This window comes from Saccopteryx leptura, chromosome 3 (genome assembly GCF_036850995.1).
Source record: "Saccopteryx leptura isolate mSacLep1 chromosome 3, mSacLep1_pri_phased_curated, whole genome shotgun sequence".
NCBI classification, from domain to species: domain Eukaryota; kingdom Metazoa; phylum Chordata; class Mammalia; order Chiroptera; family Emballonuridae; genus Saccopteryx; species Saccopteryx leptura.
In genome coordinates, this window is record NC_089505.1 from 76,239,930 (window position 1) to 76,263,877 (window position 23,948).

The following is a 23,948-nucleotide window of genomic DNA, read 5'->3' on the forward strand; positions in this document are numbered from 1 at the left end:
AACCCCACACTCAAGCCAGGGACCCTGGCTTGAAATCAGTGACCTCAAGGCTTTGAATCAGGGTCTTCAGTGGCCCAGGTCAGTGTCTTATCTATTGTGCCACTACCTGGTCAGGCAGCAATATTCTTTTGCAAAAAATTTGTCATCTTTTGTTTTCTTAATCTTTCACACAGTAATATTATATTTCCTAACACTGAGTAATGAGGATTACATATGTCCATAAATTCACTATACAGATTTGACTTTTCAAGATGAATATTAAAATTAAGGCATCACCGTGACCTGGTAGGTCAGGTGGATAGAGCATCCTCCTGATATTCCAATGTGGTAGGTTCAATTCCTGGTCAAGGCGCGTACAAGAAATCAACCAATTAATTAATAAATATGTAAAACAGCAAGTTCATGGCTTTTTCCTCTCTCTCTCTAAAATTAATCAGTAGAATTAAGGCATCAACACAGGCATGTGGATTTGTCAGTGCTGTATTTGTATCACTCCTGATCAGTTGTGTATATTTGTCAGGTGGAAAAGTCACAGCAAGTTGGAAGTGTAAGTACTTCTTTAATTTTGATGTGCACAACTGAACTGCCATTTTCTACAAATGCTGATTCTCACTCAGGAGTTCTGAGATGGGGCCTTTATTTCCACACATTTAAGAAGTTCTTTTTTTTGCCAGTGACACCAATGTCTCCTTTCCACAAGCCATACTCCTGAGTAGCACAGAGAAAGAAAACATGGGTGAAATTGCATACATGACTTTGAGTTGAAATTTTAATGGATTTTTTGTTTTCAAGGAATAGGATACATAGCAACCACAAATTTAGTATACATAACCTTAGAACAAGATATTTCTTCCCTTGCTGTAAAACATAAAAGTCTTTACTTGAGTTTTACTTCAAACATAATCTATAATTAAAAAAAAATACAGACACTGACCAATACTCATAAGAAACCTCATTAACATCTACAGAAGTTTCTATAACTGATAATAACAAAAGCAGCTTAAGAAGAAAAAAAAAGCTCAAATAATGTTAACATGTTATGCACACATACATAGGGGAACTATGTAAAACTTAAAAATGATAGAAAATAAAATCAAATCAAGATATTGAGATTTTCTGAATGAAAGAATCAGCTGTGAATGATACTCGCTTTTTCTGTGACAGGGGGACAGACAAATAGGAAGAGATAAAAAGCATTAATTCTTTGTTACGCCACCTTCGTTGTTTATTACTTGCTTTCTCATATATGCCTTGATTGGGGGGGGAGCTACAGCAGAGCGAGTGACCACCTTGCTTAAGTCAGCAACCTTGGACTCAAGCCAACAACCTTGGGTTAGGAACCCACGCTCAAGACAGTGATTCCATGGCACAAGCTGGTGAGCCCACACTTAAGCCAGTGACATAGGGGTTTCCTACCTGGTTCCTCAGTTTCCCAGTCCAACACTCTATCCACTGCACCACCACCTGGTCAGGCGATACTCATTTTTTATCAACACAGTAGCAAGAACATCCATAGTAATAGAAAAGAATTTAAAGCAACTGATTTTTGTCTCTAACTTTTTGAAAATTTTTATACACATTCAAGGAAATGTATCTGCTGTGACATTGTAGGCAAACAACATGAATAAAGAAATTACTAGAAAATGATCACAAAAGATAGTAATTTCTGCAAATGTCCATCCACATGTATGCTCCACATTCTGTTCCTTAACACTCCCTTAAAGTAGCAAGATGTTCTCAGCAATCTAGTGAGCAGGTCTCTTCTACCTGCTCTTCTGTCAGAACTTCCTCAGGTATCCTGACCCGTAGAAGGTGCATTTCCTTAATCCTGTCCCAGAGAGGTGACGCTGCAGCCACATGAACCTAAAGCCTACTTTCCCTTCTTATTGATGCCCGAGCCTCTGACCCATCCTCATAAGGATGTTGGACACAGTTGCCCTCCCAGGTTGATGTCACAAAGGGGATATTTCTAGTATTTGAAAGTGATTAGAGAGTAATGGCAGCATGAGAGATACCCCTGAACTTACCCTTTGAAATTTCAACAAATTGAACAGTTAGAACACAGTTCAGTAACCCCAGCTGGGCTCACAGAGCACCTGAAGGATCCCCACACCGAATGGACTGAAGGTGAGGCGGGTTGAAAGGGCGGCAGAAGATAAAATGCACTCAGTCAGCTCTGAAGGGGAAAGAAACTAGCCTGACCAGGTTTTCTTTTCTTTGTCTTTGCTGCACTGTGGGAAGGAGGAAGGGCCATGCTGCCTGGGTCTTGTTTACCAAGCAGTGATGAGTCAAGTCCTTCAGATGGGAGAAGTGGAGAGGCTGAGGGGCAGAAGAGGAGGGCCTAAACTGAAAGGTACGAGGGGCTTAGCTCAGGGTCCCGGCCACACTTCCCATGGTCTGCCTGCAGCCCACTCTCTGCACTGAGACAAAGTGCAGCGCCCCAGCCTCCCAGGTGCCAACTCGCTCACCTCGTGGGTAGGAAGAGTGGCAGTGGCAGACCCCACACCTAGCTCTCCAGAGCCACTCTCTCCCCTGAGAAACAGAGCTACTTTACGTTGGGTCCCCTGGTTTCTTGAGACATGGGGAGGAGCACCCAGAGACCTGAAACCACCATTGCTAGAAGGTTAAAGAGACAAAGCTGTAAAGCCATAAAGCTGAAACTGTAAAACCCTCACTACAAGCCACACCCACCATTGACTGCGGCCCTGCCTGCATCATTATTAACAGGAAGGTCGCAGTGGAGTTCTTCCCAAGAATTTCACAGCAAAAACATGCAACACCTACTGGAAGAAAACAGTAACCTCACAAACCAAAAAATATATTTTTCTTTCTTTTCCTCATTTTATTTACTTTTGTTTCTTTTTCCTTTTTCCTTTTTCCCATTTAAGTTTCATTATCTTTAATTTTTATATTTTTTATTCTTTTTTCTTCTGTTTTTAATTTTACTTTTTTATGGTTTTGCTCCTTTCTTTGGTTTATTATTTTACTTATCAATACGTTTAAAATTTTTAAATGATTTTTTAATTGATTTTTATTTTTTAGTTGTTTCTTGTTAAAGCTCTCAACAATACCACTCCCAAATGGATCAAAGAAGAAAAAATCAAATATCATGGATACACAAGAAAGAGATGTAGTTCAGATAGATAACAAAAAATCTCCAGAAAAAAATCTCAACTACATGGAAACCTTGGAGGTAAAAGACAAGAGAATTCAGAAATGAAGTTATAAGAAAACTCAATGAGTTGTGACAAAACACTGATAGGCAATTTAACGAGCTCAAAACACAGATTAATGAACAAAAACAGTACTTCACCAAAGACATTTAAACTTTAAGAAAGAACCAAACAGAGTGTGACATCTTAGGACAAGTGGTGCAGGCCACCAGCCATAAAAACTGAGTACATCCAGTACATGGCTGGAGGAAAAAAGATAAACAACTGTTAAAAATGTAGCAATATTTTCCACAGAACTCTATGTACCCAACATCCAGAAAGCCCTACCCTAGAGACTTAGCCAAGAACAAGGTCAGCTAATTGCACCTCTCCCGCCCTTGTAAACGCTGCTTGCTTGCTCAGCCTAGATAGCCACCCTATAAAAAGGAGCCATTTTAGAAGCTCAAGGCTGCAGTGTTCCCTTGCGTGGGTTGCCTGCAGTCCCTGCTCAGGTTTGCAATAAAATTCACTTTGTGTTTGCTGTGGTCTCCTGGGATGTAACACAGAGATGAAGAAGTCAATACATAAATTGAAAAATAAGGTAGCAAGTATAGCTAATACAACGGATCTCACAGAGGATAGAATCAGCAACATCGAAGGCCAATAAATAGAGATACTACAGAGAGAAAACAGACTCATGAATAAAAAAAAAATGAGAGCAACACAAGAAGTGACTGCCTCCATTAGAAAGAGCAATATGAGGCCTGAGCAGGCAGTGATGCAGTGGTCAGAGAGTCATACTGGGAGGCAGAGGACCCAGGTTCAAAACCCCAAGGTAGAAGTTTGAGCACAGTCTCACCAGCTTGAGCAGTTTTGCTGACTTGAGCGTGGGATCATAGATATGACCTAATGGTTGCTGGCTTGAGCACAAAGGTCACTGGCTTGAAGTCCAATGTAGCTGGCTTGATCACAATGTCACTGGTTTGCGCACGGGATCACTAGCTCTGCTGTAGCACCCCCCCACCCCCCCGCAAGGCACATTTGAGAAAGCAATCAATGAACAACTAATGTGTCACAACAAAGAATTGATACTTCTCATTTCTCTTCCTTCCTATCTGTAACCTTCCTGTCTCTCTCTCTCCCCTATCTAAAATCAATAAATAAAAATTTTAAAAAGTAAGTAAATGGAAACAAACTCACTAGACAGAACTATCAGAAGGAGAGAATTAGGGTACAGGTTGTGAGTCCTAAATCCACTGAAGTTAGAAGGAAAAGCAAACAGCCTCTGCCCAGGACACATCGCTTACCTGAGAAGCAGCCATTCTGTCCTGGTCCGGCTCCTGCTTGTTTTCTCAGGCGACAGTATGTTCAGGAGTCAAGTCTTCTTTTTGAGAATGTGCCGCCACAGGTGTCCACACAGCCCCTCTATCCACTTCCACCTCAGTCACGACAGAAGGACATGGAAATGGTGAAAAGGTCACACTCTCTGTCCTTCCTCACTGGAGTCAGACAACAGTGCTCCTGCAGGGAGACCACACTGTATTATTTTCCTGTCTTCACCTGTCTGTCCTCCCTCAGACGTCCACACATTCCCACAGCAATGAGAACAGGCGCTGCTCTCCTGAAAGCCCAAACCCAACACAACACCCTGTCACCTCCCCTGACCATGCCTGCTCCCCACTCTCACTAATGCATCCCGGGCGCTCTCCTCTCTGGAGCATGTCTGTTCCCCACCACTCACCTTTGCCTGTTTCTCTTCTAAGATCCGAGTGCTTCTCTATTATTGCCTTTGGAACCTGTTCCCTGAGCACACTTCTACTTCTGTGACTTTTTTTTCTTCATTGCAACAGAGAGGGTTATAAACAGGATCAGAGAGGCAGGAAGGAAGGAAGATGAGAAGCATCAATTCCTCTTTGCAGCTCCTTTGTTGTTCATTGAGTGCTTTCTCATATGTGCTTTACAAGGGGGGGGGGGGATGAGCAGGAGGGGTGCTACAGCAGAGTGAATGACCCCTTGCTGAAGCCAGTGACCTTGGACTCAAACAACCATGGGGTCATGTCTATGATCCCTCGTTCAAGCCAATGACCCCACGCTCAAGCAAGTGAACTCGGGGTTTCAAACCAGGGTTTTCTGAATCACAGTCTGATGGTTTATTCCACTGCACCACTACCTGGTCAGGCTACATATGAGACTTCTAATTAAAATTTCTCTTATAAGAAACAAAAATAGCAAATGCATCCAGGATTCTTCCTGCTAATCTCTGGGCTCACCCTGAAATCACCTGGAGCAGCTCATTAAAGCAACAAATGCCGCCTGACGTGTCATATAAAGTATCAACCTGGAACACTGAAGTCGCTAGTTCAAAACCCTGGGCTGGCCTGGGCAAGGCACATGTGGGAGTTTATGCTTCCTGCTCCTCCCTCCCTCTCTCCCTTTTCTCTCTCTTTCCCTCCCTCTCTCAATAATCCCTAAATTAAATAAACAAACAAACAAACAAACAAACAAAACAACAATGCTGCTTCACCATGTTTGAGGTGGATGGTGTAGGTCAGGGGTCGGGAACCTATGGCTCGTGAGCCAGATGTGGCTTTTTTGATGGCTGCATCTGGCTCGCAGACAGATCGTTAATAAAAAAAAATGTTAAAAATATAAAACATTCTGGCCCTGGTTGGTTGACTCAGTGGTAGAGCGTAGGCCTGGCATGCAGGAGTCCCAGGTTCAATTCCTGGCCAGGGCACACAGGAGAGGCGCCCATCTGCTTCTCCACCCCTCCCCCTCTCCTTCCTCTCTGTCTCTCTCTTCCCCTCCCGCAGCCAAGGCTCCATTGGAGCAAAGTTGGCCCGGGCGCTGAGGATGGCTCTATGGCAGGGGTCCCCAAACTGCGGCCCCCTGAGGCCATTTGTCCGCCCCCGCCACACTTCTGGAAGTAGCACCTCTTTCATTGGTGGTCAGTGAGAGGAGCATAGTTCCCATTGAAATACTGGTCAGTTTGTTGATTTAAATTTACTTGTTCTTTATTTTAAATATTGTATTTGTTCCCATTTTGTTTTTTTACTTTAAAATAAGATATGTGCAGTGTGCATAGGGATTTGGTCATAGTTTTTCTATAGTCCGGCCCTCCAACGGTCTGAGGGACAGTGAACTGGCCCCCTGTGTAAAAAGTTTGGGGACCCCTGCTCTATGGCCTCTGCCTCAGGTGCTAGAATGGCTCTGGTTGCAGCAGAGCAACGCCCCGGATGGGCAAAGCATCGCCCCCTGGTGGGCATGTCGGGTGGATCCCGGTTGGGCGAATGCAGGAGTCTGTCTGCCTCCCCTTTTCCAACTTCAGAAAAATACAAAAATATATATATATATAGATAGATAGATATAGATATCTATCTATCTATATATATATATATATATAAAACATTCTCATGTATTACAATCCATTCATTTCCTACCACTCATGTTCATGGTTGCGGTGGCTGGAGCCAATCACAGCTGTGCTCTAGGACACCACCAAATTTTTATTGGATAATGCAAAACGTACACAGGTCCTTGTGTGGCTCTCATGGAATTACATTTTAAAATATGTGGCATTCATGGCTCTCTCAGCCAAAAAGGTTCCTGACCCCTGGTGTAGATGATGTCCTTTCTTAAAAATCAAGCCATCAATAGGACCCCAGAGGGGAATGGTTTAGCTTCAATAAGCATGCAGATCCCTTGGGGATGAGGGCTTAACTTGAAGTTGTGGTTCTGCAGGTCTGCAGTGGGGCCCAGGATATGGCATCTTTATCTAGGTCCCTGTGGTGCCTGCATTGCTCCCTCAGAGCGGTTTTCAGCAGCACTGGCTGATGGGTATCACACACAGCAAACCTCACACTTCTGGATACTGTGAGTGTGATTTCAACCTTTTTGTCACTAATTCAACAACTCACATGAAAAAAAGAAAAAGGTGCTGAACATTAGATGAATTCAATACACAAGGTTCTGACAGCTAAGATCACAGATCCTTACCAAGTGCACAATGAAATAGCCTAGTATTGTTTACTAAATACCAATGGCTGTTTCTACATATGATAGACACTAAAAAGGATGCAGGGCTCAGAATTTAAACTTGACACAATATATTTAAAAGAAAAACATATGGAATCTTTTTTAATACAATGACTTCTAGGATCAAAGATTTTAAAAAACTGAGACTGCCTCATATTTGGCAAAGAATTATAAGGTCTGGTTATGGCCTTGAACAGTTGGTTCAACATCAGTCTGGTGTGTGGAAGTCCTGGGTTCGATTCCTGGTAAAGGCACACAGCTTAGGGACCATCTGCTTCTCCATCCCTCCCTTCTCTCTTTCTCTTCTCCTCCTGGAGCCATGGCATTATTGTGCAAGGTGGCCCAAGGTGCTGAGTATGGCTTCATGTCTTTACCTCAGGCGCTAAAATAGTTCCATTGCCAAGCAACAGCTCCAGATGGGCATAACATTGCACCTTATTGAGCTTGCGGGGTAGGTCCTGGTGGGGGCTCAGGCAGTACTGTCTCACTGCCTCCCCGCTTCTCATTTATGGGAGGAAAAAAAAAGAATTATAAGCTCTGGTTATGAGATAGAACCAATGCTTATTTTAAAAGTTAATTACTCCAAGAAAGCAGATAATCAACAGACTAAGATTTATCTAAATAAGTTTTTTAAAATGAATTAAAAGTGAGACGTGGAATAAAAAAGGTAAATCCCTTGGGCAAAAAAAAATAATTCTTTTTTATTCACCCCACTTCTGCTCATCAGCCCCCCTCCCTGCGCGCCCTTCACTCTGGCACCTCCCCCTCCTCGGGGTTTCACCCATTTCTCCCCCTCGCGCTCCTTTCCTCGGTTACTGTCACTCTCTCCATCACGGCCGGTCCCCCACCCCCACCCCCACCCCCACGTTGCCGTCTCTTCATGGCCCCTCACTGACCTCTCCTTCCCCTCCCGTGTCTCTCTCCGTCCCCTGACCCCTCCCAGCCCCGCTCTGCGCGTCCCCGGGGCCCCTTCGCTGTCGCCGTTCCCACACAACCCTCCCCGCGCGGGGCCGGGGGCTCTTCTGGGGACCCCGCGTTCTCGCCCTGAATCCCCGCCCCAGTGTGCAGTTCCTGGACCCGGGCCTCTTATTAAATGGTGGGGGGGTCTCAGGAGGGGGTCCGCAGGTCCCCAGGGCGGGGGGGGGGGGGCAGTCCGGACACTATGGGCGAGAGAGGCCGGGCGGGGGGAGGGGCGCACACTGTCCCGCGGCACCGCGGCAGGGGGGTCCCACGTCCGACGGCGGGGGGACACCGGCGGGGCGGCCTCAGAGTTTCCCCGGAAACCGACGCGGAGCCCCCACCCGGCAGCGAAGCGGGCAGGCTCGGGGCCTCTCACCGGGACTCCGCACTCACGGCTGGGGGCTCGGGAGCCGGGCTCTCGGCGTCCGCAGCGACCCTCAGGCTCTCCGCGTGCAGGAATGGAGACGGGCAGGGTCAGGTTTAAACCCGGAAGACCGCCTCCAGATTCCCCAAGATCTTCGCAACTGCGGCTTCTGTAACAACCTGCGCATGCGCATTGCCTCAAAGCCCCGGGCGGGGTTATTGCCTGAATCAGCACTTCTGCAATTGGCGGGGAGTGACCCGAGGCGGGTGTATATCTAAACAGCGGAGTGGGGAGGGGCGCGGCCTGGGCACATCCACCTGCTCTCATTGGTTATAACCTTTTCTTGTTGGTTTGAATCACGTCTTTATACCCAGAATTGAAAGATTTTTTTACAAACTTCATGTTATAATGACCTTCCACAGATTCAATTTGTGACATCTTAGGACAAGCAGTGCAGGCCACCAGCCATGAAAACTGAGTACATCCAGTACATGGCTGGAGGAAAAAAAAAAAGATAAACAACTGTTAGAAATGTAGCAATATTTTCCACAGAACTCTATGTACCCAACATCAAGGAAGCCCTACCCTAGAGACTTAGCTAAGAACAAGGTCAGCTAATTGCACCTCTCCCGCCCTTGTAAACGCTGCTTGCTTGCTCAGCCTAGATAGCCACCCTATAAAAAGGAGCCATTTTAGAAGCTCGGGGCTGCAGTGTTCCCTTGCGTGGGTTGCAATAAAACTTATAAAATTCACTTTGTGTTTGCTGTGGTCTGTCTCCTGGGATGTAACACATGGAGGCCCCCAGCGAGATAGGCTGTGTAAGACCCCTCCTCACGGAGTGGGCTGCAGCAGACGTTGATAGCTGGCCAGCCTCCAGCAGTTGCCGTTTGGAAACTAAATTTGGCTGATTCGAAACACTTGGAGTCTCGAGACTGTTTGGTAAGGAAGCTTCCTCTTTGAATATTTGGTAACAGAGCTCTAGTTAGAAAAGGGTGTAGTGGAGCAGGCGGGACGCCACCTGATTTCTCCCCACCCGGTCGGTCGGGGAACGCAGGACGCTGTCTTCTCCCTTTGGTTTTGGTTTAGAAGTTTTGTTTGTTTTGTGTACATATTTGGTTTGTTTGTCTGCTTCGCCCATTGCTTCCTCACAGAATTCCTTCGAGAGTCAAGGACCATGGGTCAGGGGCAATCTGCTGCCCTAACGCCTCTTCAGTGCTTGCTTGATAACTTTTCTGATTTCCTTCGCAGAGCACGAGACTATGGGACTCCTGTTGATTCCGCCACGTTGCGGACACTTTGTGAACTAGAATGGCCAACTTAAGAGCAGACTGGCCAAACCAAGGATTGCTAGACCCATAGAAAACATAGAGAGTTTAGCGTACTATCACCAGCACCCACCTGCAGGCAGGTGGCACAGTCAGTATGCAGCCCAGTATAGCAGCAGAGGTAGAGAAAGATAAGGCAGCCAGGCTGCAGCTGGCTGCAGGAGAAGTGGCAGAGAAAAAAAAAAAAAGAAGAAGCGGCAGGCTCCCCTCACAGTTTCAGGCACTTGCTCCTCCCCCTTGGGCACTGGGAATCCCAGGCACCCTGATTCCCTTTTTTGTATAACAAAGAAACTTCTTTCTTAGCTAAGGGGCTGCGCCACTGCTTAGTCAGGCAAAAGAGAACAGTGCAGTAAGCTAGAGGTTATCATCACCTTGCTACAACCCCTGCCCTCCTCTGCTTTGGCTCTGGGAAATCTCCACCTCCATGTGGAGCCAGACCAGAGGAGAAGATTTAGGGAATTATAGGGTTACTATGTCCCTGAGAAAATTGAGGACCTTATGTAAACTAGAATATCCCACTGTTAAGAAAATAAGTTTATAAAATTGTGTGTTTTTTTAGTTTACTACCCTGACCCTTATAATAACTTAATGTTGTAAAGCTCTATAGGCAAAAGAGGGTTAGCATCTCTTTGCCAGCTAGGAAGCCACAAAATAGTAACTACATTTTGACCATTCCTTATTTTTCTCTGAAAATCAATAGTTCATTAGGAATAGTAGTTTATAATCTCTTATTGTAAATCGTACTAAATTTGTACTAACAGTAAAGCATATGGAATTGTATAGTCTGTCAAATACAAAGACTTCCTTTTTGTATCAAGGATCTGTTGTTGTAAAAAAAAAACCCAAAAAACATTTTCTATGTTAGAAATGTATATGTTATTTCAACAGTCTTTTGTTAATTCTCCTTTTCATTTGCTATTTCATAGCCTGTGATGTTAAAAGTTTAGTTTAAATATTAGGGGATATATAATAATTCAGTAATTGTTAATTGTTCAATGTTAGGTCACAAAAACCAGAGTAACAAATATTACTATTAATTAGCTTAATAGAAGAATTCTTAACATAATAGGTAGAAAGGAGAACTCTAGAAACATAATCCTGAACCTCCAACCACCTACCACCACACATCAAATCTTTTCTTTCCTCGGTCTAATAGGCTTCATTAAATACAGGATTCCCAATTTTGTTCTCTTAGTCAAGCCCCTCAGTGAGATCTTCTGAGCATGGCTTTTAAGGTCTATAATGACCAAGGAAGTAACAGAAAAGGCAAATAAAGCCCAAAAGAAGTCAGGAAATACCAACTTTTGGCTCCAGCACCCTAAGGGGCTTCATAGCATTTCATCAAGGCCCTGCTCCAGAGTGGAAAGAAAGGCCATTGAACTGAAGCCTGCCAGGCTTCCCGGCCCCACCAGTTGACACACCTATGCTGTGGAAAGAGGGACATGAGAAGGTAAGCTGCCCCCTTGCTCCATGGAGGGAGGGTTCAGTCTCTTCTAGCCCTGCTCCAGCTACCTGTGACCTGATCTTGCCCAGTGTGCTGGGAATTGCCACTGACGGCCCAAGGATATCGTTCAGGAGCCTAAGGTATTTCTTCCAAGTAGCAGATAAGCTAATCTCATTTCTTATAAACATAAGGGCCATCTACAATGCCTTGCTTGAATATTTAAGTTTTATTTATCCCTCAAAGATCTCTACTGTGGGTATTGACAGTCTGATTTTATTGCTTTATTTAATGTTTAGTATCTCCTTTATTTCTCTTATCTCAATGCCCCATGCCTATTATAGGCTGGGACCTGCTGCTAATTCCAGCTAGAAGCAGTAGTCACTAGGACTTAAACTCTAACTACAAAGTATAGAAATGTACCACTCTTTCCCTAAGTACTTGCAGGTTTTATAGGTTACTCAGCAAACTGTTCAAAGACTGTCCAAGAGGCACTTCTAGCAGTACACCACCCAAGGACTGACTCCCACGTAGACGGGTCCACACACCATGATCCTGACCACTCCCACTACTGCCAAGGTAGAAGGCATACCTGCCTGGGTCCACCGCAGCCGGCTGAAGCTTGCAGTCCCAGCAGAGACACCTTTGTGGACAATGAAGACTGACCCCGCCAACCCTTGTAAGCTGACCCTGAGAAGGACAGCATGCCCTGCTTCAGCCACAAACCAGAAGTTAACTGGTCCATGCATGGCTAATGCCTAGAGAAAAAAACTAAGAACTCTTTTAATCAGGCTTTAGGAAAAAGGGAAACTAGGATAAAAAGAAAGTCAACTTAATTGTCACTAAAGGTTAATGATTTTTAAATCAAGAGTTCTGACTAGAAAGGAATTGTATAGTTTTGATAATAGAAGGTATAGGGTATAGAAATACTTTTGAAAGAAAAAGAAAAAGAAGTTGTTATGAAGGCCAGTTATTTCTGGATAAGAAAATGCATAAAAATTAAAGGTTTATGTAAGTTGCAGAAGGTTTGTGCAAGTTGTAAGAAGTTAGTACAGAGAAGAAAAATACAAGGCAGAAAGAAATTAGTATAAGAATTTATTCTCTTCATCCCCTTAGCTCACTATGTTACTTACTGCTCTTACCAGACCCCTCGTTTTGCTTATAGTAGGGGGGGTCACCATTAGTCCGTATATTATCAACTGCCTCATGCAGTATGTACAAAAGAGAATTCAAGCCGTAAAGCTTGTAGTACTAAGGGCACACTATCAGCATGCCAGCACATACTAGGGAGGGCCCCTGACCCAATTAGCTTATAGCTACAGCTAAAGTAGAAAATTCTCATGAGCCTCAGCAAATTTAATCTTGCTAGCAAAGGCAGGACACGTTCCTTGTGTATCAGCCCTGCAGATATTGCAGGAAAGTAGTTTATTACCTTAGAACAGTGTGTGCTTGTGTACTTTTGCAAAGATATTGTACAAACGTGCTGAAAACATTGTAACCTTGTAGGTTTTGCCTATAAATACCCCTATCCCCCTGAGCTCATCGCTGACCATTGTGAGAGGCGTAGTAGGCTAATCACTGGTCAGTGTATAAAACCCAAATTGATTACATCAGTTTAGGGTCCAGTTCCAGTTTGTTGCAGTTGCACCACAGCATTTGTTCGAGAAAGAATAGATACTATAAAACTTATGGTCTTAGCTCAGCCCTACCAGATTATACCCAGTTTGGATGAGCAATACCAAAGTTCAATGATTTGAACTAGTAAGAAGAAAAAGGGGGAATGTGACATCTTAGGACAAGCGGTGCAGGCCACCAGCCATGAAAACTGAGTACATCCAGTACATGGCTGGAGGAAAAAAAAAAAAGATAAACAACTGTTAGAAATTTAGCAATATTTTCCACAGAACTCTATGTACCCAGATCAAGGAAGCCCTACCCTAGAGACTTAGCCAAGAACAAGGTCAGCTAATCGCACCTCTCCCACCCTTGTAAACGCTGCTTGCTTGCTCAGCCTAGATAGCCACCCTATAAAAAGGAGCCATTTTAGAAGCTCGGGGCTGCAGTGTTCCCTTGCGTGGGTTGCCTGCAGTCCCTGCACAGGTTTGCAATAAAACTTATAAAATTCACTTTGTGTTTGCTGTGGTCTGTCTCCTGGGATGTAACACAATGATTATTATTTTTTAATCAATTGAGAGGCAGGGAGGTGCAGAGATAGTGCCCGCGTGCCTCAACCCCCCCAAACCAGGATCCACTGGCAACCCATCTAGAGCTGTTTCTCCGTTGCTGGGCATGGAGCTAATTCCATTCCTGAGGCGAGGCCACGGAGCCATTCTCAGCATCTGAGGCCACCTTGCTCATTCCAGTGTGGCTGCTAAACAGGAAAAGGGGGAGGGGGGAGAACTAGATGGTTGCTTCTCCTGTGTGCCCTGACTAGGAATTTAACCCAGGACTTCCACATGCTGGGCAGACTCTCTACTGCTAAGCCAACCAGCCGGGGCCCCATGAATTCAATTGTTGATATTTGCTACACAGGATATGTTTAAAAAAATTTTTTGAGATGTATGTATTGACAGAAGTTTATTAGTGTTTGACTCTTCTTAGGTTTCATGTCTTTAACCCTGCCAGTAAGTCTCTTTTCAGGGCTCACAGCAGATGACCAACTGCAAAGGAATGTCTGATGTCAGAAGCCCTGAAGTCCTGAATGATTGAAAAACCCACAGCCCTTCCTACTCTCCCTCCCCTAACCATTAAAAAAGCACGGTCCTGTCTGTGCCTGGTGTGACTCTCCCTTGAGAGCCAGCCCACAGGTTTCCTTTCAAAAAAGCCTGTTACACTGGTCTTTTCGGACTCCAATTAATTCTAACATTTGGTGCCAAAACCTGGGAAGGGGTACTGGGCACCTGGATGATCCCCTTCACCAGCCAAACTTACTACCAGGGATGCAGGGGGCAGAGGCAGCTCGCCTAGTACTTACTCCCTGATTCTGTTTGGCTGTGTGAACGTAGGTTGATTGACCAGCTACCTGACCCTATCTCAAACCCCTGCTGGACCAGAAGGTAAGGAATTTCTGCTCTTTCCCATCTCCAGTAGGCCCCTATTCGTCCCTCACCCGCACTCTCTCTCCTCTTGGGTCGCTGACTGGGAGGTCTCTACTCCGGGCAGCCTGTTCACATGGACTTTCTCAAAAGTCTAGGCGCCTAGCCAGGCTGCTCCATTCCTCTTTGAAAGCAAGATTCCTGGTGATGATCGGCCTTCTCGTTTTCTATGCACAGTATAAAGAATAGTTGAAAGAGTCAGAGGACGCTCTTCTGTTTCTCTATTCTCACCCCACAACGGGCTCCTCCCAGTCCTGACCCTCAGAGGCTACTCCTTTGGGATTCCTATTAAAAAACCTCACCAAACTCAGTCTCTCAGATCTCAAACCAAAAAAATTAATCTTCTTCTGTAACACGTCATGGCCTCAGTACAGACTACATAATGGCTCCCACTGGCCCGAAAATGGAATTTTTGATATTAACATCCTCCGGGACCTAGATAATTTCTGCCACCGACTGGGAAGGCCTCAGAAGTTCCTTACATTCAGGCTTTCTTCTCCCTTCGCTCTCTCTTGCCTTTCACTCTGTGTTTCTTGCCCTACATATCAGATTCTCCCCACAGGCTGCTGCTTTGCCTTTCTTCTCCTCACCCCAACCCCCTCCTCACAGGCTCTGCCTCTCTCTTCTTCGACCCCTCCTCCCTCCTTACAGACTGTGGCTCTGCCTCTCACCTCTTCGACCCCTCCTCCCTCCTTGCAGGCTGTGGTGGTGGTGCCTGTCTCTCCTTCTTCCCCTTCCCCCTCCTTAGAAGCTGCGGCTCTGGCAGCAGTGCCTTTCTCTTCTCCCTCCAATGCCCTCTCCCCAACGGCATCGGCTGTACCTTTCTCAACCCATCCCCCCCCCCACCGGCTTCAGCTGTCCCTTTTCTTTTTCGACCCATCCTCCCACCCCACCGGCTGTGACTGTGTCTTCCACTCCTATTTCCCTTCCCTTCTCCTCACAGGCTCTAATCTTTTTAACTCCTCTGACCACGTGGCACCACCACAAGCACTTCAACATCCTCCTCCTCCTCCTGCAGATTCTGATCCTCCTCCTTTCCATCCAGCTGTTCATGCTGTCCAATCGTCTGCTTCCTCTCTTCTTCCCCTCTATGCTGACAACTCCCTACCATCTCGATTTATATGTAAAATCTTGTTTAATGTGTAACTGATGTCTGTTTCTAAGGCCTTGAATCAAGGCCTTAGATAATAATTACTCACCTCTTAAAGCAAGGCTTACTCATCCCAATGGACTCTCCCTAAAATACCCCCATCCTTCCTGTTCAAAATCCTTCAGGGGCTTATCGCCTCATACAAGACTTATGCCTAATCAATGAGGCAGTTGTTCCCCTCCATCCAGTAGTCCCTAATCTCTACATGTTACTGTCACACATTCCCTCAAACACCACTCACTTCATGGTCCTAGACCTCAAAAATGCCTTCTTTACCATTCCTCTACACCCTGACTCTTACTTTCTGTTTTCCTTTACTTGGACTGACCTGGACACTAATGCAGCCCAGCAACTTACATGGATTGTCTTACCCCAGGGGTTCAGTAACAGCCCACACCTGTTTGGGCAGGCACTAGCTCAGGATTTAGCAGCATGCAATCTCAAAACTAGTACTTTCTTACAATATGTAGATAACCTACTCCTCTGCAGCCCCTCCCTCCCTGCCTCAAGGAGACACACCACCACCCTTCTTAACTTCCTCACCATGAAGGGATATTGTGTCTTCTCTAATAAGGCTCAACTTCACTCTTAGTCCGTAGTCTATCTGGGCACTGCCTTAACCCCCACCACCTGGGGTCTCAACCTAGACCAAACTCAGACCCTCCGCAGTTTCCTTCCACCGCAGATCAAATCCTTTCTTTCCTCTGTCTAATAGGCTTCTTTAGATGCAGAATTCCCAATTTTGCTCTCTTACTCAAGCCCCTCAGTGAGATCTTCTAAACATGGCTTTTAAGGTCTATAATGGCCAAGGAAGTAACAGAAAAGGCAAATAAGGCCCAAAAGAGGTCAGGAAATACCAACTTTTGGCATACGCTCTTAAAGGCTCTAGTACCCTAAAGGACTTCATAAGATTCTATGAGGACCCTGCTCCAGAGTGAAAAGAACAGTCATTAAAATGAAGCCTGCCAGGCTTCTCAGCCCCACCAAGGGACACATCTTTCCTGTGGAAAGATGAACACGAGAAGGTAAGCTGCCCCCTTGCTCCATGGAGGGAGGGTTCAGTCTCTTCTAGCCCTGCTCCAGCTACCTGTGACCTGACTTTGCCCAGCATGCTGGGAATTGCCACTGAAGGCCCAAGGACATCATTCACAAGCCTAAGGTATTTCTTACAAGTAGCAGATAAACTGATCTCATTTCTTGTGAACTCAAGGGCCATCTACTATGCCTTGCCTGAATATTTGAGTATTATTTATCCCTCAAAGATCTCTACTGTGGGTATTGACATCTGATTTTGTTGCTTTATTTAATGTATAGTGTCTCCTTTATTCCTATTGTCTCAATGCCCCATGCCTATTATAGGCTGGGACCTGCTGCTAATTCCAGCTAGAAGCAGTGGTCACTAGAACTTAAACTCTAGCTGCAAAGTAAAAGAAATGTAACCACCCTTTCCTTAAGTACTTGCGGGATTTACAGGTTACTCAGTAAACTGTTCAAAGGCTGTCCAAGAGGCACTTCCAGCATTACATCACCCAAGGACTGACTTTCATGTGGACAGGTCCACACACTGTGATCCTGACAACTCCCACTGCTGCTAAAGTAGAAAAATGGCATGCCTTACTACAACCACAAACCAGAAGCTGGTTGGTTTACGTATGGTGAATATATGAAGAAACTAAAGACTCTTTTAAGACTTTGGGAAAAGGAAAACTAGGGTAAAAAGAAAGTCAACTTAATTGTCACTAAAGGTTAAAAAATTTAAAATCAAGAGTTCTGACTAGAAAGGAATTGTATGGTTTTGATAATAGAATGTATAAGGTATGGAAATACTTTTAAAAGAAAAAGGGAAAAGCAAGTTGTTACGAAAGCCACTTATTTCTGGATAAGAAAGTTCATGAAAGCTGAGGGTTTGTGTAAATTGTAAAAGGTTTGTGCAGGTTGTAGGAGGTTTGTACAGAGAAAAAAAAATTTGAACAGTCAGAAAACTGGTTTTCGAAGAATGTTTAATTAGTCACCCTAGCTAACAATCCTCTACTCTCCCCACTTATTGGAGTCGCTCTTTTCTCCACCCTGACCATCTGAAGCTCAGAAACAGAGAAATGAAACCGACCCCTTGTCCTTCTATTCTCTATTCACCTCTCAGCCTGCCTCACCCAATCAGGGGCTTTCTACTTGTGTGGGACCAACACCTATATGTGTCTCCCCTACTAATTGGACAGAAACCTGTACCCTAATCTATCTCACCCCAAATATCAACTTAATTTCACCCCATAAGCCTCTTCCAGTTCCTAGTACACTACCCATCAATCTAAGGACCAAACAAGCTGTACAGTAATCCCTCTTCTTATTGCTTTAAGAATTTCTATGAAAATAGGTCTAGGGGCAGGGCACTGGCCACTGCGCTGTCTTATTCCCACTCTCTCTCTCTCTCTCTCTCTCTCTGAAGCCCAGCGAATTCATAAAAAACAAACTGAGTCATAGAATCAGTGGTTTTGCACAAACTGGGTGTCTTGACTATTGCCTTTCATTGGTCCACTCACTCTCCTATTTATTTTTCTAACTTTTGGACCTGCCTCTTACGTTTGTTCACTAGTTTCTTACAAAACCACATGCAGACCTCCAATCAGAAAATTGGAAAAAATCTACCTAACCCTACAAACCAACCCTGAAATGTGCCCTCACAAAACAAAAAATCTGGAACCCTATAAATACACCCCTACCCAACAAGAAGCCATCACTGCATCTCTCTACCCCTCACTGAGAGTAATCCTTAGAGAGGCCATAACCCTTCACTGCCCCTACTCAGCAGGAAGAAGTTACAGAAGATAATGACCTCCATCCCCTTTCCCTTGAGGCCTCTCTAGAAACCACTCTCTTTCCCTTTTCTTATTTATCAAATAGTTGGAAATCTTAGGTTTCATTTCCTTTTTTTTTGTGTGTGTGTGTGTGTATTTTTCCGAAGCTAGAAACGGGGAGAGACAGTCAAACAGACTCCCACATGCGCCCGACCGGGATCCACCCAGCACACCCACCAGGGGCGACGCTCTGCCCACCAGGGGGCGATGCTCTGCCCCTCCGGGGCGTCACTCTGCCGCGACCAGAGCCACTTTAGCACCTGGGGCAGAGGCCAAGGAGTCATCCCCAGCGCCCAGGCCATCTTTGCTCCAATGGAGCCTTGGCTGCAGGAGGGGAAGAGAGAGACAGAGAGGAAGGAGAGGGGGAGGGGTGGAGAAGCAGATGGGCGCTTCTCCTGTGTGCCCTGGCTGGGAATCGAACCCGGGACTTCTGCACGCCAGGCCGACACTCTACCATTGAGCCAACTGGCCAGGGCGGTTTCATTTCTTTAACACTTCCAGTAAGTCTCGCTTCAGGGCTCGCAGCAGATGACCAACCGCAAAGGAATGTCTGATGTCACAAGCTGAGAAGTCCTGGATGACTGAAAATTCCACAGCCCTTCCTACTTCCCCTCCCCTAACCATTAAAAAAGCATGGTCCTGTCTATGCCTGTCACAACTCTCCCTTGAGAGCCAGCCTGGCAGGTTGCCTTTAAGTAAGCCTGTTACACTGGTCTTTTCAGACTCCGATTAAGTCTAACAACTCTCAGATTTATTGCTCAACTCATTACATTTTATCGTCTATGTCAGAATAACTACCTGATGCTCAGCAAAAATTTATCCTGGTTAAAGCCCTTCTAAATTCAATATATTTGTATTTTTCTCGAATGAACATGTTAGGCAGATAAAATATATTATGCTCACTTTGTTAAAGATGGCACTGCCCACATGGAAGCCCATTACCCAGGTGATAATATCAGTTGCCCTTCTTGCTTGGGAGAGGCATGATTATGTTAATGTGTTTTGGGGGAGGGCTTTCACACCAACAGGTTTTAAAAGGAGAGAACACGTTTTTCTGTGAGTAGACTGATTACATTCTAGGAGAAGCCTGTGCTGTAGGAGAGCAGATAAAGGCCACGTGGAAGAGAGGAGAAGCAGCCAAGATGGTGGAGTGCTGAGGGAGAAGTCAGTTTGTGCAAAGAGAAGGAGATGGGGAACAGAGGTGAATAAGACTGGTGAGCTAGAAATCTTTGATTCTAGGAAACTCAGATAAGTCAGTGGCTTTGGGAGCCCTGAATGGAAAGGGAAGTGTTTTCCCACTGTGTGTATTTCTTGCCTGCCAGGTGCAAGCTAGGATTAAAGCTAATGGCCCACCAGTTCTTGGCTCCGTTGTGATGGTGCCAAGGTCCGAATCTAATGTGAACTGTGATGGTGGCTGTGATGGTGGCATGGTCCGAATCTAATGTGAACCTGCATGGGCCAGGTGGCTGTGATGGTGGCCGTGGCTACTGGCTTTACATTTGGCCGAGTCTGTGTCAGGATTCAATACAGTTGAGTATGGAGCCACCACCACATTTGAGCAGTGGAGTAGAGGACTGGCTGCTGTTATGGTTCCCCATGGCTGTCCTTTTGGGGACCATAGGCTGGCTGACTTTTACAGCCATGCATGAGGAAACTGAGAGCTCTGTGGAAGAGGCTGCCAGGGACCTGCAAACCGAGCAGTGGAAGGAGCTGGAGCAAATGTGGGAGAAACAGATGCTAACTGTAGAGCTGGGGTAAGCGCTGGAGGACGAGGCTGACCAGGTTTGCGAGATTTGCCTGGAAATGGAGCAGATGCTGGAGGAGGATTCACAGGTTTGTGAGTTGCAGATTGCGTTGGACATTGTGGAGAGCCAGCAGTGGCAGGTGGCCAAGGCCGGAGCTGCAAGGCTGGCAGAGCAGAAGGTGGCATGGCCCGGAGCTCAAGCCTGGCAGCAGGAGCTGGTGTTTTTAGTTCCTCTTTGGAGGATGAGGAGAATTGGGCTGGAGTTGCAATCCGCAGTCTCCAGAAGATGAGTCAAGCAGCAGGGAGTTCTTACTACACCCCTGGTAGATCTGCGATTTTGGGACATAGGGGTGGCTGCCATCATGCTCTCCAGAGCAGAGATGAAAATGCTGACTGCCATTGCCACATGCTTCTCCTTGGGACAGTGTAAGACTTGCAAGGATGGCAGAAATAAGAGGGGTGGCTGAGGCCCCATGTGCTTGGACTGATTCTTGGACTATAACCAGAGTGGGCATTGGCCTCTTTGTTGGATGGACGTATGGATTTTGGACAATGTGAAATTCCCTGATGGGGGTGGGGGGTGGCTTTTCTGGAGGCCCTTCCCCTGCCCTGCAAAGCTTTTCCCATGGCTAGAAAGAAGGCTGAGGACATTTTGCGCTTTTGGCAAAGTGCTCACAGACTGGTGAAATGTACCTTTGTAATTGTTGAAACTGTATGATTTGTCATGTTGTTGTAATTTGTGTAATGTGCCTAATTTCCTTGCACAGGGATGCCGGTGGTGTAGACTGTCGTTAGTAAAGTGAGCATAGGGGTGGATTGTTGGGCAGATAAAATATATTATGCTCACTTTGTTAAAGATGATGCTGCCCACGTGGAAGCCTGTTGCCCAGGTGATGATATTAGTTGCCATTCTTTCTTGGGAAGGGCATGATAATGTTAATGTGTGTTGGGGAAGGGCTTTTGCACCAAAGGGTTTTAAAAGGAGAGATCATGTTGTTCTGTGAGAAGAGTGATTACATTCTAGGAGAAGCCCATGCTTTAGGAAAGCAGATAAAGGCCACGTGGAGGAGAGGAGAAGCAGCCAAGATGGTGGAGTGCTGAGGGAGAAGCCAGTTTGCAGAGAGAAAGAGATGGGGAACAGAGGTGAATAAGGCTGGTGAGCTAGAAACCTTTGATTCTAGGAAACTCAGATAAGTCAGTGGCTTTTGGAGCCCTAAATGGAAAGAAAAGTGTTTTCCCACTGTGTGTATTTCTTGCCCGCCAGGTGCAAGCTAGGATTAAAGCTAATGGCCCACCAGATCTTGCTCCATTGTTTCATTACTGTCTGTCTGAATCTAATGCGAACCTGCGTGGGCCCTGTGGCTGTGATGGTGGCCATGGCTACTGGATTTACAGAACATAACTGTAATATTTGTTTATCAATGAACAATGGTTCAAAACTGTCCTTTTTTTATGGCAAATTTTGCTTTTTACACTAAAAAAAAAGTCTTTCCAATTGTCAACGTAAGAAACTTCTGCAAGGTCAGAAGGATGACACCCGAGTTCAAGAAGGAAAGTTTACTAGGGGGTAATTCACCCAGCTGGCTCCTAAGACAGAGTTCAGCAACCAGTTCTCTAACAGGTAGGGTTATAGGGGATTCGTGGGTGGGAGCTGATAGTCATTACAGGGAAAAAGTGATTAACCATAAATAAGCTAGGCAGCCTTCCACACCCAGGGAGTCAGTCCAAATGCCTGGGTAAATGTGATGTGGAACTTCTCTTTGTCAATGTCCCTTTGTCCACTTAAGAAAGGAAGGAGTCATGGCCCCCACCTGAAACCGTATAAATTTCCAAACCTGTAAGAACCTTTTCTGTACTAAGGTATTTGAAGAACTTTCTTGCTCGTTCATAGGAGAGAGAATTTGTATGTTGCTTTCTTTCTCCCCCTCTTTGAATCCTAGGAATAGCATATCCCTAGGCAATGGAGTAGGAAAGAGACATTGGAAGAATCTGTGAAATGTTTGTCTTGTGAATCCCCACCTGTATGTAGTTGTAAGCTTGTGTCATGATGTTATGCCTCCCCCACCTGTATGTGGTCAAAGAGTATATAGCAGCCTCTGAGAGGTAATCAGGGCTGCATGATTTGGGCAGGAGGATTGCCCTATGTATGCCACCAGCTTTTCATAATAAAACTCCTCAAAATTAATATTGGACTTGGTGTCTCTACATGAACCCGCAGAAATGAGGTACAATACTTTATAACATTTGTGAGTTTATTTGAGCCAAACTCTTGACAATTGTTAGGAAACAAAGTCGCAATGAATTGAAAACATGTTCCAGAAAATAGCAGTTTCCCCACTTTCTTTCTTTCTTTCTTTCTTTCTTTCTTTCTTTCTTTCTTTCTTTCTTTCTTTCTTTCTTTCTTTCTTTCTTTCTTTTTTTCTGAAGTGAGAAGCCAGGAGGCAGAGAGACAAACTCTTGCATGCACTACCCAGGATTCATCTGATAATCCCACTAGGGGGCGATGCTCTGCCCATCTGGTGCATTGCTCCATTGCAACTGGAGCCATTTTAGCACCTGAAGTGGAAGCCATTGAGCCATCCTCAGCACCTGGGCCAACTTTGCTCCAATGGAGCCTTGGCTGTGGGAAGGAAAAAGAGGGACAGAGAGAAAGGAGATGGGAAAGGGTGGAGAAGCAGATGGGCGATTCTCCTCTGTGCCCTGGAGGGACTTGAACTCAGGATTTTCACACGCCAGGCGGTTGCTCTACCACTGAGCTAGCTGGCCAGGGCCACCACTTAGTTTATACATCAGAATCAAAGGAGGAAGACATAGGGTGGCTGTTACAGGAAATTGTTTGGTGATACTTAGGGGGCCAGAAGGAAGCAAGGCAGGGAAATCCCAAGAATGGGATAAAAAGTAAAAATGTATATACTGAAATTTCTTTTACATAGGCAGGCATAAAATAGTTAACAGTTAATTAACAACAATGAGGAAGGAGTGGTGATGTCTGCTGTGCTGGGATGCCTGCCCTGAATGGGGCAATAAAAGTAAATTACCCTTACATTGCAAAGGCATGGTATCAGGTACCTTATTGTAGATGCAAAAGACAACAGACAGGCCCTGGCCGGTTGGCTCAGCGGTAGAGCGTCGGCCTGGTGTGCGGGGGTCCCGGGTTCGATTCCTGGCCAGAGCACATAGGAGAAGCGCCCATTTGCTTCTCCACCCCATCCCCTCCTTCCTCTTTGTCTTTCTCTTCCCCTCCCACAGCCAAGGCTCCATTGGAGCAAAGATGGCCCGGGCACTGGGGATGGCTCCTTGGCCTCTGCCCCAGGCACTAGAGTGGCTCTGGCCGCGGCAGAGCGACACCCCAGAGGGGCAGAGCATTGCCCCCTGGTGGGCAGAGCGTTGCCCCTGGTGAGTGTGCCGGGTGGATCCCGGTCGGGCGCATGCGGGAGTCTGTCTGACTGTCTCTCCCCGTTTCCAGCTTCAGAAAAATACAAAAAAAAAAAAGACAACAGACAGGTTTGATTAACGTAAGCATTGACAGTGTTAGAGAAAATTACCTCCCTAGGAATGACTACCCACCCACCATGAACTGCTTTTTGTTAGAAAGGGTTTTTTTTTTAAACTTAATTTATTGTGTTTACATAGATTCTAGTGTTGCCCCAAATGCATCCCTCCTTCCCCCATATTCCCTTCAATATCTCCCTTGCCCGCTTTCCAACATCTCCCTCCCCCCTTCCCTTCAGGTTTATCCCATCCTATCATCCCTTTTCCCTCTGTCCTCTTTTCCTCTGGTCCCTTTGATCCCTCCTCTGTCTCAGTTCCGTTCCTCAGTTCACATTGTT

The 23,948-nt window shown here is 45.6% G+C and overlaps 1 pseudogene; it reads right to left on the reverse strand.

Moving 5' to 3' along the window:
• LOC136399323 (zinc finger protein 91-like) overlaps nt 1-23,948 on the reverse strand; it is a 195,745-nt pseudogene that overhangs the window by 28,974 nt on the left and 142,823 nt on the right.